The sequence below is a fragment of the Triticum dicoccoides genome, chromosome 1A, assembly GCF_002162155.2.
Source record: "Triticum dicoccoides isolate Atlit2015 ecotype Zavitan chromosome 1A, WEW_v2.0, whole genome shotgun sequence".
Classification (NCBI taxonomy): Eukaryota; Viridiplantae; Streptophyta; class Magnoliopsida; order Poales; family Poaceae; genus Triticum; species Triticum dicoccoides.
In genome coordinates this window covers 365984878-365994299 of record NC_041380.1, presented here as the reverse complement: position 1 = coordinate 365994299, position 9422 = coordinate 365984878, and positions in this window count along the sequence as shown.

The window sequence follows — 9422 nt, the reverse complement described above, 5'->3', positions numbered from 1 at the left end:
CCCCCTGGTGTGTTCTCAGTTCCATAAATCCTCAAATATTCTAGAAAAAATCATATTTAATTTTCAGGGCATTTGGAGAACTTTTATTTTTGAGGTTTTTTATATTGCACGAATAATTGGATAACAGACAGAAAAATATTTATTTTTATTTTATTTAATATAAATAACAGAAAGTAAAAGCGGGGTACAGAAGGTTGTGCCTTCTAGTTTCATCCATCTCATGATCATCAAAAGGAATCCACTAACAAGGTTGATCAAGTCTTGTTAACGAACTCATTCCGAATAACATGGAACCGGAGAAATTTTGAATAACACTATGTTACCTCAATAGGGATATGCACATCCCCAATAATAAGAATATCATATTTCTTCTTGACAGTAGGAAGAGGAAATTCAAAACCTCCAAATATAATCGATGGAATTTTTCCAATAGAGTTGATACTAGGAACTTGAGGTTGTTTCCTCGGAAAGTGTACCGTGTGCTCATTACCATTAACATGAAAAGTGACATTGCCTTTATGCAATCAATAACATCCCCTGCAGTATTCAAAAAGGGTCTTCCAAGAAAAATAGACATACTATCGTCCTTGGGAATATCAAGAATAACAAAGTCCGTTAAAATAGTAACGTTTGCAACTACAACAGGCACATCCTCACAAATACCGACAGGTATAGCGGTTGATTTATCAGCCATTTGCAAAGATATTTCAGTAGGTGTCAACTTATTCAAATCAAGTCTATGATATAAAGAGAGACGCATAACACTAACACCCGCTCCAAGATGACATAAAGCAGTTTTAACATAGTTTCTTTTAATGGAGCATGCTATAGTGGGTACTCCTGGATCTCCAAGTTTCTTTGGTATTCTACCCTTAAAAGTATAATTAGCAAGCATGGTGGAAATTTTAGCTTCCGGTATCTTTCTTTTATTTGTAATAATATCTTTCATGTACTTAGCATAAGGATTTGTTTTGAGCATATCAGTTAATCGCATACACAAAAAGATAGGTCTACTCATTTTAGCAAAGCGCTCAAAATCCTCATCATCCTTTTTCTTGGATGGTTTAGGAGGAAAGGGCATGGGTTTCTGAACCCATGGCTCTGTTTCTTTACCGTGTTTCCTAGCAACAAAGTCTTCTTTATCATAACATTGATTCTTTGATTGTGGATTATCAAGATCAACAACAGGTTCAATTTCTACATCATTATCATTACTAGGTTGAGCATCATTATGAACATTATTATTGGCATTATCACTAGTTTCAGGTTCATTACCATATTGTGTTTCAACATCAGAAATAGAAATATCATTTGGATTCTCAGGTGTTTCAACAATAGGATCACTAGAAGCATGCAAAGTCCAATCATTTTTCTTTCTGTTCTTTTTAGAAGGACTAAGCGCATCTATATTATTTCTTTGAGAATCTTGCTCAATTCTCTTAGGATGGCCTTCAGAATACAAAGGTTCCCGAGTCATTTTACCGCCTCTAGTCATAACTCTAACAACATTATCATTATCTTTACTATTCAATTCATTGAGAAAATCATTCTGAGCTTTAAGTACTTGTTCTACTTGAGTGGTAACCATAGAAGCATGTTTACTAATAAGTTTAAGTTCACCTTTGACATTGTCCATATAATCACCCAAGTGTTCAAGCATATTCAAATTGTATTTCAATTGTCTACCAAAATAAGCATTAAAGTCTTCTTGCTTAGCCATAAATTTATCAAACTCATCTAAGCATGGGCTAGCAATTTTAGTAAATGGGATTACAGCTTTATCATATCTATAGAGAGAATTTACCTTTACTACCTATGTCGGGTTATCAAGACCATGAGTTTCTTCAATAAGTAAAGGATTAAGATTATATGTTTCTTCAACAAGTAGTAAATTAATACCATGTATTTCTTCAATAGGAGGTAAATTCTTAACATATTCAGCTTTAGTACCCTTTTCTTTCATAGATTTCTTTGCCTCTTGCATATCTTCATGACTAAGAAATAGAATACCCCTCTTCTTCGAAGTTGGTTTAGGAATAGGCTCAGGAATTGGCTCCGGAGGTGTCCAATTATTTTCATTTGTCAACATATTATTCAATAGAATTTCAGCTTCATCCGGTGTTCTTTCCCTGAAAACAGAACCAGCACAACTATCCAGGTAATCTCTGGAGGCATCAGTTAGTCCATTATAAAAGATATCAAGTATTTCATTTTTCTTAAGAGGATGATCAGGCAAAGCATTAAGTAATTGGAGAAGCCTCCCCCAAGCTTGTGGGAGACTCTCTTCTTCAATTTGCACAAAATCATATATATCCCTTAAAGCAGCTTGTTTCTTATGAGCAGGGAAATATTTAGCAGAGAAGTAATAAATCATATCCTGGGGACTACGCACACAACCAAGTTCAAGAGAATTAAACCATATTTTAGCATCACCCTTTAATGAGAACAGAAATATTTTAAGGATATAAAAGTAGCGAGTTTTCTCATCTTTAGTGAATAGGGTAGCTATATCATTCAATTCAGTAAGATGTGCCACAACAGTTTCAGATTCATAACCATGAAAAGGATCAGATTCAACCAAAGTAATTATATCAGAATCAACAGAGAATTCATAATCCTTATCAGTAACAAAGATAGGTGAAGTAGCAAAAGCAGGGTCAGGTTTCATTCTGGCATTTAGAGATTGCTTACTCCATTTAGGTAATAATTTTTTAAGTTCAGTTCTATTTCTGCAAGCTAAAATGGCTAAAGAAGAATCTTGATAAAATACATAACCCTTAGGAATGGCAAGTGGTTCTTCATCATCACTTTCATCAGTATCATCAGATTCAATATTTTCAATCTCTCTAGCCCTAGAAAGTTGTCATCAAGAAAATCACTAAGTGGCATAGTAGTATCAGGCATAGAGGTAGTTTCATCATAAGTATCACGCATAACAGAAGTGGCATCATCAATAACATGCGACATATCAGAACAAATAGCAGAAGCAGGTGTAGGTGTCGCAAACTTACTCATAACAGAAGATGAATCAAGTGCAGAGCTAGATGGCAGTTCCTTACCTCCCCTCGTAGTTGAGGGATAGATCTTGGTTTTTGGATCTCTCAAGTTCTTCATAATGATAAGCAGATATATATCCCAAGTGACTCAAAGAATAGAGCTATGCTCCCCGGCAACGACGCCAGAAAATAGTCTTGATAACCCATAAGTATAGGGGATCGCACAGTTTTCGAGGGTAAAGTATTCAACCCAAATTTATTGATTCGACACAAGGGGAGCCAAAGAATATTCTCAAGTATTAGCAGCTGAGTTGTCAATTCAACCACACCTGGAAACTGAATATCTGCAGCAAAGTATTTAGTAGCAAAGTAATATGATAGTAGTGATAACGGTAGCAAAAGGTAACAATAGTAAAAGTAATGTTTTGGTATTTTGCAGTGATGATAGCAACAACAACGGAAAGTAAATAAGCGAAGAACAATATATGGAAAGCTCGTAGGCAATGGATCAGTGATGGAGAATTATGCCGGATGTGGTTCATCGTGTAACAATCATAACCTAGGGTGACACAGAACTAGCTCCAGTTCATTGATATAATGTAGGCATGTATTTCGAATATAGTCAGACGTGCTTATGGAAAAGAACTTGCATGACATATTTTGTCCTACCCTCCTGTGGCAGCGGGGTCCTTACGGAAACTAAGGGATATTAAGGCCTCCTTTTAATAGAGAACCGGAACAAAGCATTAACACATGGTGACTACATGAACTCCTCAAACTACGGTCATCACTGGTAAGTATCCCGATTATTGTCACTTTGGGGTTATGGATCATAACACATAATAGGTGACTATAGACTTGCAAGATAGGATCAAGAACACTCATATATTGATGAAAACATAATAGGTTCAGATCTTAAATCATGGCACCCGGGCCCTAGTGACAAGCATTAAGCATAGCAAAGTCATAGCAACATCAATCTCAGAACATAGTGGACACTAGGGATCAAACCCTAACAAAACTAACTCGATTACATGATAGATCCCATCCAACCCATCACCGTCCAGCAAGCCTATGATGGAATTACTCACGCACGGCGGTGAGCATCATGAAATTGGTGATGGAGGATGGTTGGTGATGACGATGGCGACGGATTCCCCTCTCCGGAGCCCCGAACGGACTCCAGATCAGCCCTCCCGAGAGGTTTTAGGGCTTGGCGGCGGCTCCGTATCGTAAAACGTGATGATTTCTTCTCCCTGATTTTTTTCACATCGAAACTCAATATATGGAGGTGGAGGTGGAGTCGGAGATGCAACAGGGGGCCCACGAGGTAGGGGGGCGCGCCCTAGGGGGGGCAGGCGCGCCTCCCACCCTTGTGGAGAGATACTGGCCCCCCTGGCCTTCATCTTTGGTAGGTCTTTTTCTTATTTTCTGAAAAGTGTCTCCGTGAAGTTTTAGGTCATTCCGAGAACGTTTGCTCCTGCACATAAATAACACCATGGCAATTCTGCTGAAAACAGCGTCAGTCCGGGTTAGTTCCATTCAAATCATGCAAGTTAGAGTCCAAAACAAGGGCAAAAGTGTTTGGAAAAGTAGATACGTTGGAGACGTATCACCAATATTAGCATCCAGGTTCCGCTATTGGTTATTGACCGGAGACGTGTATCGGTCATGTCTACATAGTTCTCGAACCCATAGGGTCCACACGCTTAACGTTTGGTGACGATTTGTATTATGAGTTTATGTGTTTTGATGTACCGAAGGTAGTGCGGAGTCCCAGATGAGATCGGGGACATGACAAGGAGTCTCGAAATGGTCGAGACATAAAGATCGATATATTGGACGACTATATTCGGACATCGGAAAGGTTCCGAGTGATTTAGGTATTTTTCGGAGTACCGGAGAGTTACGGGAATTCACCCGGGAGTATATGGGCCTTATTGGGCTTTAGGGGAAAGAGAGAAGAGAGGCTGCATGCCCCCCAATGCTTAGTCCGAATTGGACTAAGGGGAGGGGCGGTGCCCCCTCCTTCCTTCTCTTCTCTTTTCCCTTTCCTTCTCTCCTACTCCTACTGCTTGGAAGGGCTCCTAGTTCTACTAGGAAAGGGGGAATCCTACTCCCTATGGGAGTAGGACTCCCCTAGGGCGCGCCATAGAGAGGGCCGGCCCTCCCCCTCCTCCACTCCTTTTTATACGGGAGGGGGCACCCCTTGGAGACACAACAATCGATCATTGATCTTTTAGCCGTGTGCGGTGCCCCCCTCCACCATAATCCACCCCGGTCATATTGTAGCGGTGCTTAGGCGAAGCCCTGCGTCGGTAGCATCATCATCACCGTCATCACGCCGTCGTGCTGACGGAACTCTCCCTCGAAGCTCTGCTGGATCAGAGTTTGTGGGACGTTATCGAGCTGAACGTGTGCTGAACTCGGAGGTGCCGTGCGTTTGGTACTTGGATCGGTCGGATCGTGAAGACGTACGACTACATCAACGGCGTTGTGCTAACGCTTCCGCTTTCGGTCTACGAGGGTACATGGACACACTTTCCCCTGTCGTTGTTATGCATCACCATGATCCTGTGTGTGCGTAGGATTTTTTTTGAAATTACTATGTTCCCCAACAGTGGCATCCAAGCCAGGTTTATGCATAGATGTTATATGCACGAGTAGAACACAAGTGAGTTTTGGGCGATACAAGTCATAGTGCTTACCAGCATGTCATATTTTGGTTCGGCGGTATTGTTGGATGAAGCGGCCCGAACCGACATTACGCGTACGCTTACACGAGGCTGGTTCTACCGACGTGCTTTGCGCACAGGTGGCTGGCGGCTGTCAGTTTCTCCAACTTTAGTTGAACCGAGTGTGGCTACGCCCGGTCCTTGTGAAGGTTAAAACAACACTAAGTTGACGAACTATCGTTGTGGTTTCGATGCGTAGGTAAGAACGGTTCTTGCTCAGCCCGTAGCAGCCACGTAAAATTTGCAACAACAAAGTAGAGGACGTCTATCTTGCTTTTGCAGGGCATGTTGTGATGTCATATGGTCAAGACGTGTTGAAATATAAATTGTTGTATGAGATGATCCTGTTTTGTTAAAGTTATCGGCTACTGGCAGGAGCCTTATGGTTGTCTCTTTATTTGCATAAGATGCAAGTGCTATGTAATTGCTTTACTTTATCGCTATGCGATAGCAATAGTTGCAAAAGCAATAGCTGGTGAGACGACCATGTGACGACACGTTGATAAAAGATCAAGATGATGGAGATCATAGTGTCATGTCGGTAACAATGGAGATCATGACAGTACTTTGGAGATGGAGATCAAAAGCACAAGATGATGATGGCCATATCATGTCACATATTATGATTGCATGTGATGTTTATCTTTTATACATCTTATTTTGCTTAGATCGACGGTAGCATTATAAGATGATCTCTCACTAAATTTCAAGGTATAAGTGTTCTCCCTGAGTATGCACCGTTGCGAAAGTTCTTCGTGCTGAGACACCACTTGATGAACGGCTGTGATAAGCTCTACGTTCAAATACAATGGGTGCAAGATAGTTTTGCACATACGGAATACTCAGGTTAAACTTGACGAGCCTAGCATATGCAGATATGGCCTCGGAACACTGAGACCGAAAGATCGAGCGTGAATCATATAGTAGATATGATCAACATAGTGATGTTCACCATTGAAAACTACTCCATCTCCCGTGATGATCGGACATGGTTTAGTTGATATGGATCACGTGATCACTTAGATGATTAGAGGAATGTCTATCTAAGTGGGAGTTCTTTAATAATTTGATTAACTGAACCTTAATTTATCAAGAACTTAGTCCTGATAGTATTTGCATAACTATGTTGTAGATGAATAGCTCGTGTTGTAGCTCCCCGTTTATTTTGATATGTTCCTAGAGAAAAACTAAGTTGAAAGATGTTAGTAGCAATGATGTGGATTGGATCTGTGATCTGAGGATTATCCTCATTGCTGCACAGAAGAATTTTGTCCTTGATGCACCGCTAGTTGACAAACCGATTGCAGGAGCAGATGCAGACGTTATGAACGTTTGGTGAGCTCGACATGATGACTACTTGATAGTTTTGTGCACCATGCTTTACGGCTTAGAATCGGGGCTTCAAAGATGTTTTGAATGCCACGAAGCATATGAGATGTTCCAAGAGTTGAAATTAGTATTTCAAACTCATGCCCATGTCAAAAGGTATGAGACCTTTGACAAGTACTTTGCCTACAAGATGGAGGAGAATAGCTCAGCTAGTGAGCATGTGCTCAGAATGTCTGAGTACTACAATCACTTGAATCAAGTGGGAGTTAATCTTCCAGATAAGATAGTGATTGACAGAGTTGTCTAGTCACTATCACCAAGTTACTGGAACTTCGTGATGAACTATAATATGCAAGGGATAACGAAAACGATTCCCAAGCTCTTCATGATGCTGAAATCGACAAAGGTAGAAATCAAGAAAAGCATCAAGTGTTGATGGTTGACAAGACCACTAGTTTCATGAAAAGGGCAAATGGAAGAAGGGAAACTTCAAGAAGAATGGCAAGAAAATTGCTGCTCAAGTGAAGAAGCCCAAGTCTAGACCTAAGCCCGAGACTAAGTGCTTTTACTACAAAGGGACTGGTCACTGGAAGCAGAACTGCCCTAAGTATTTGGCGAATAAGAAGGATGGCAAAGTGAACAAAGGTATATTTGATATACATGTTATTGATGTGTACTTTACTAGTGTTTATAACAACCCCTCAGTATTTGATACTAGTTCAGTTGCTGAGATTAGTAACTCGAAACTGGAGTTGTAGAATGAATAGAGACTAGTTAAGGGTCAAGTGACGATGTGTGTTGGAAGTGGTTCCAAGATTAATATGATCATCATCGCACACTCCCGATACTTTCGGGATTAGTGTTGAACCTAAATAAATTTTATTTGGTGTTTGCGTTAAGCTTGAATATGATTTGATCATGTTTATCGCAATACAGTTATTCATTTAAAGTCAGAGAATAATTGTTGTCTGTTTACATGAATAAAACCTTCAATGGTTTTACACCCAAGGTGAATGGTTTATTGAATCTCGATCGTAGTGATACACATATTCATAATATTGAAGCCAAAAGATGCAAAGTTAATAATGATAGTGCAACTTATTTGTGGCACTGCCGTTTAGGTCATATTGGTGTAAAGCGCATGAAGAAAATCCATGTTGATGGGCTTTTGGAATCACTTGATTATGAATCAGTTGATGCTTGCGAACCATGCCTCATGGGCAAGATGACTAAGACTCCGTTCGCCGGAACAATGGAGCGAGCAACAGACTTGTTGGAAATAATACATATTGATGTATGCAGTCCGATGAGTGTTGAGGCTCGCGGCAGGTATCGTTATTTTCTGACCTTCACAGATGATTTGAGTAAGATATGGGTATATCTTCTTGATGAAACATAAATCTGAAACATTTGAAAAGTTCAAATAATTTCAGAGTGAAATGGAAAATCATCATAACAAGAAAATAAAGTATCTATGATCTAACCGTGAAGGAGAATATTTGAGTTACGAGTTTGGTCTTCATTTGAAACAATGCGGGATAGTTTCGCAACTCACGCCACCTGGAACACCACAGCGTAATGGTGTGTCTGAACATCGTAACCGTACTATATTAGATATGGTGCAATCTATAATGTCTCTTACCGATTTACCACTATCGTTTTGGGGTTATGCATTAGAGACAACTGCATTCACGTTAAATAGGGCACCATCTAAATCCGTTGAGACGACGCCATATGAACTGTGGTTTGGCAAGAAACCAAAGTTGTCGTTTCTTAAAGTTTGGGGTTGCGATGCTTATGTGAAAAAGTTTCATCTTGATAAGCTCAAACCCAAGTCGAAGAAGTGTGTCTTCATAGGATACCCAAAAATAATTGTTGGGTACACCTTCTATCACAGATCCGAAGGCATGATATTTGTTGCTGAGAATGGATCCTTTCTAGAGAAGGAGTTTCTCTCGAAAGAAGTGAGTGGGAGGAAAGTAGAACTTGATGAGGTAATTGTACCTGCTCCCTTATTGGAAAGTAGTTCATCACAAAAACATGTTTCTGTGACTCCTACACCAATTAGTGAGGAAGCTAATGATGATGATCATGTAACTTCAGATCAAGTTATTACCGAACCTCATAGGTCAACCAGAGTGAGATCCGCACCAGAGTGGTACGGTAATCCTGTTCTGGAGGTCATATTAATTGACCATGACGAACCTATGAACTATGAGGAAGCGATGATGAGCCCAGATTCTGCGAAATGGCTTGAGGCCATGAAATCTGAGATGGGATCCATGTATGAGAACAAAGTGTGGACTTTGGTTGACTTGCCCGATGATCGGAAAGCCATAGAAAATAAATGGATCTTCAAGAG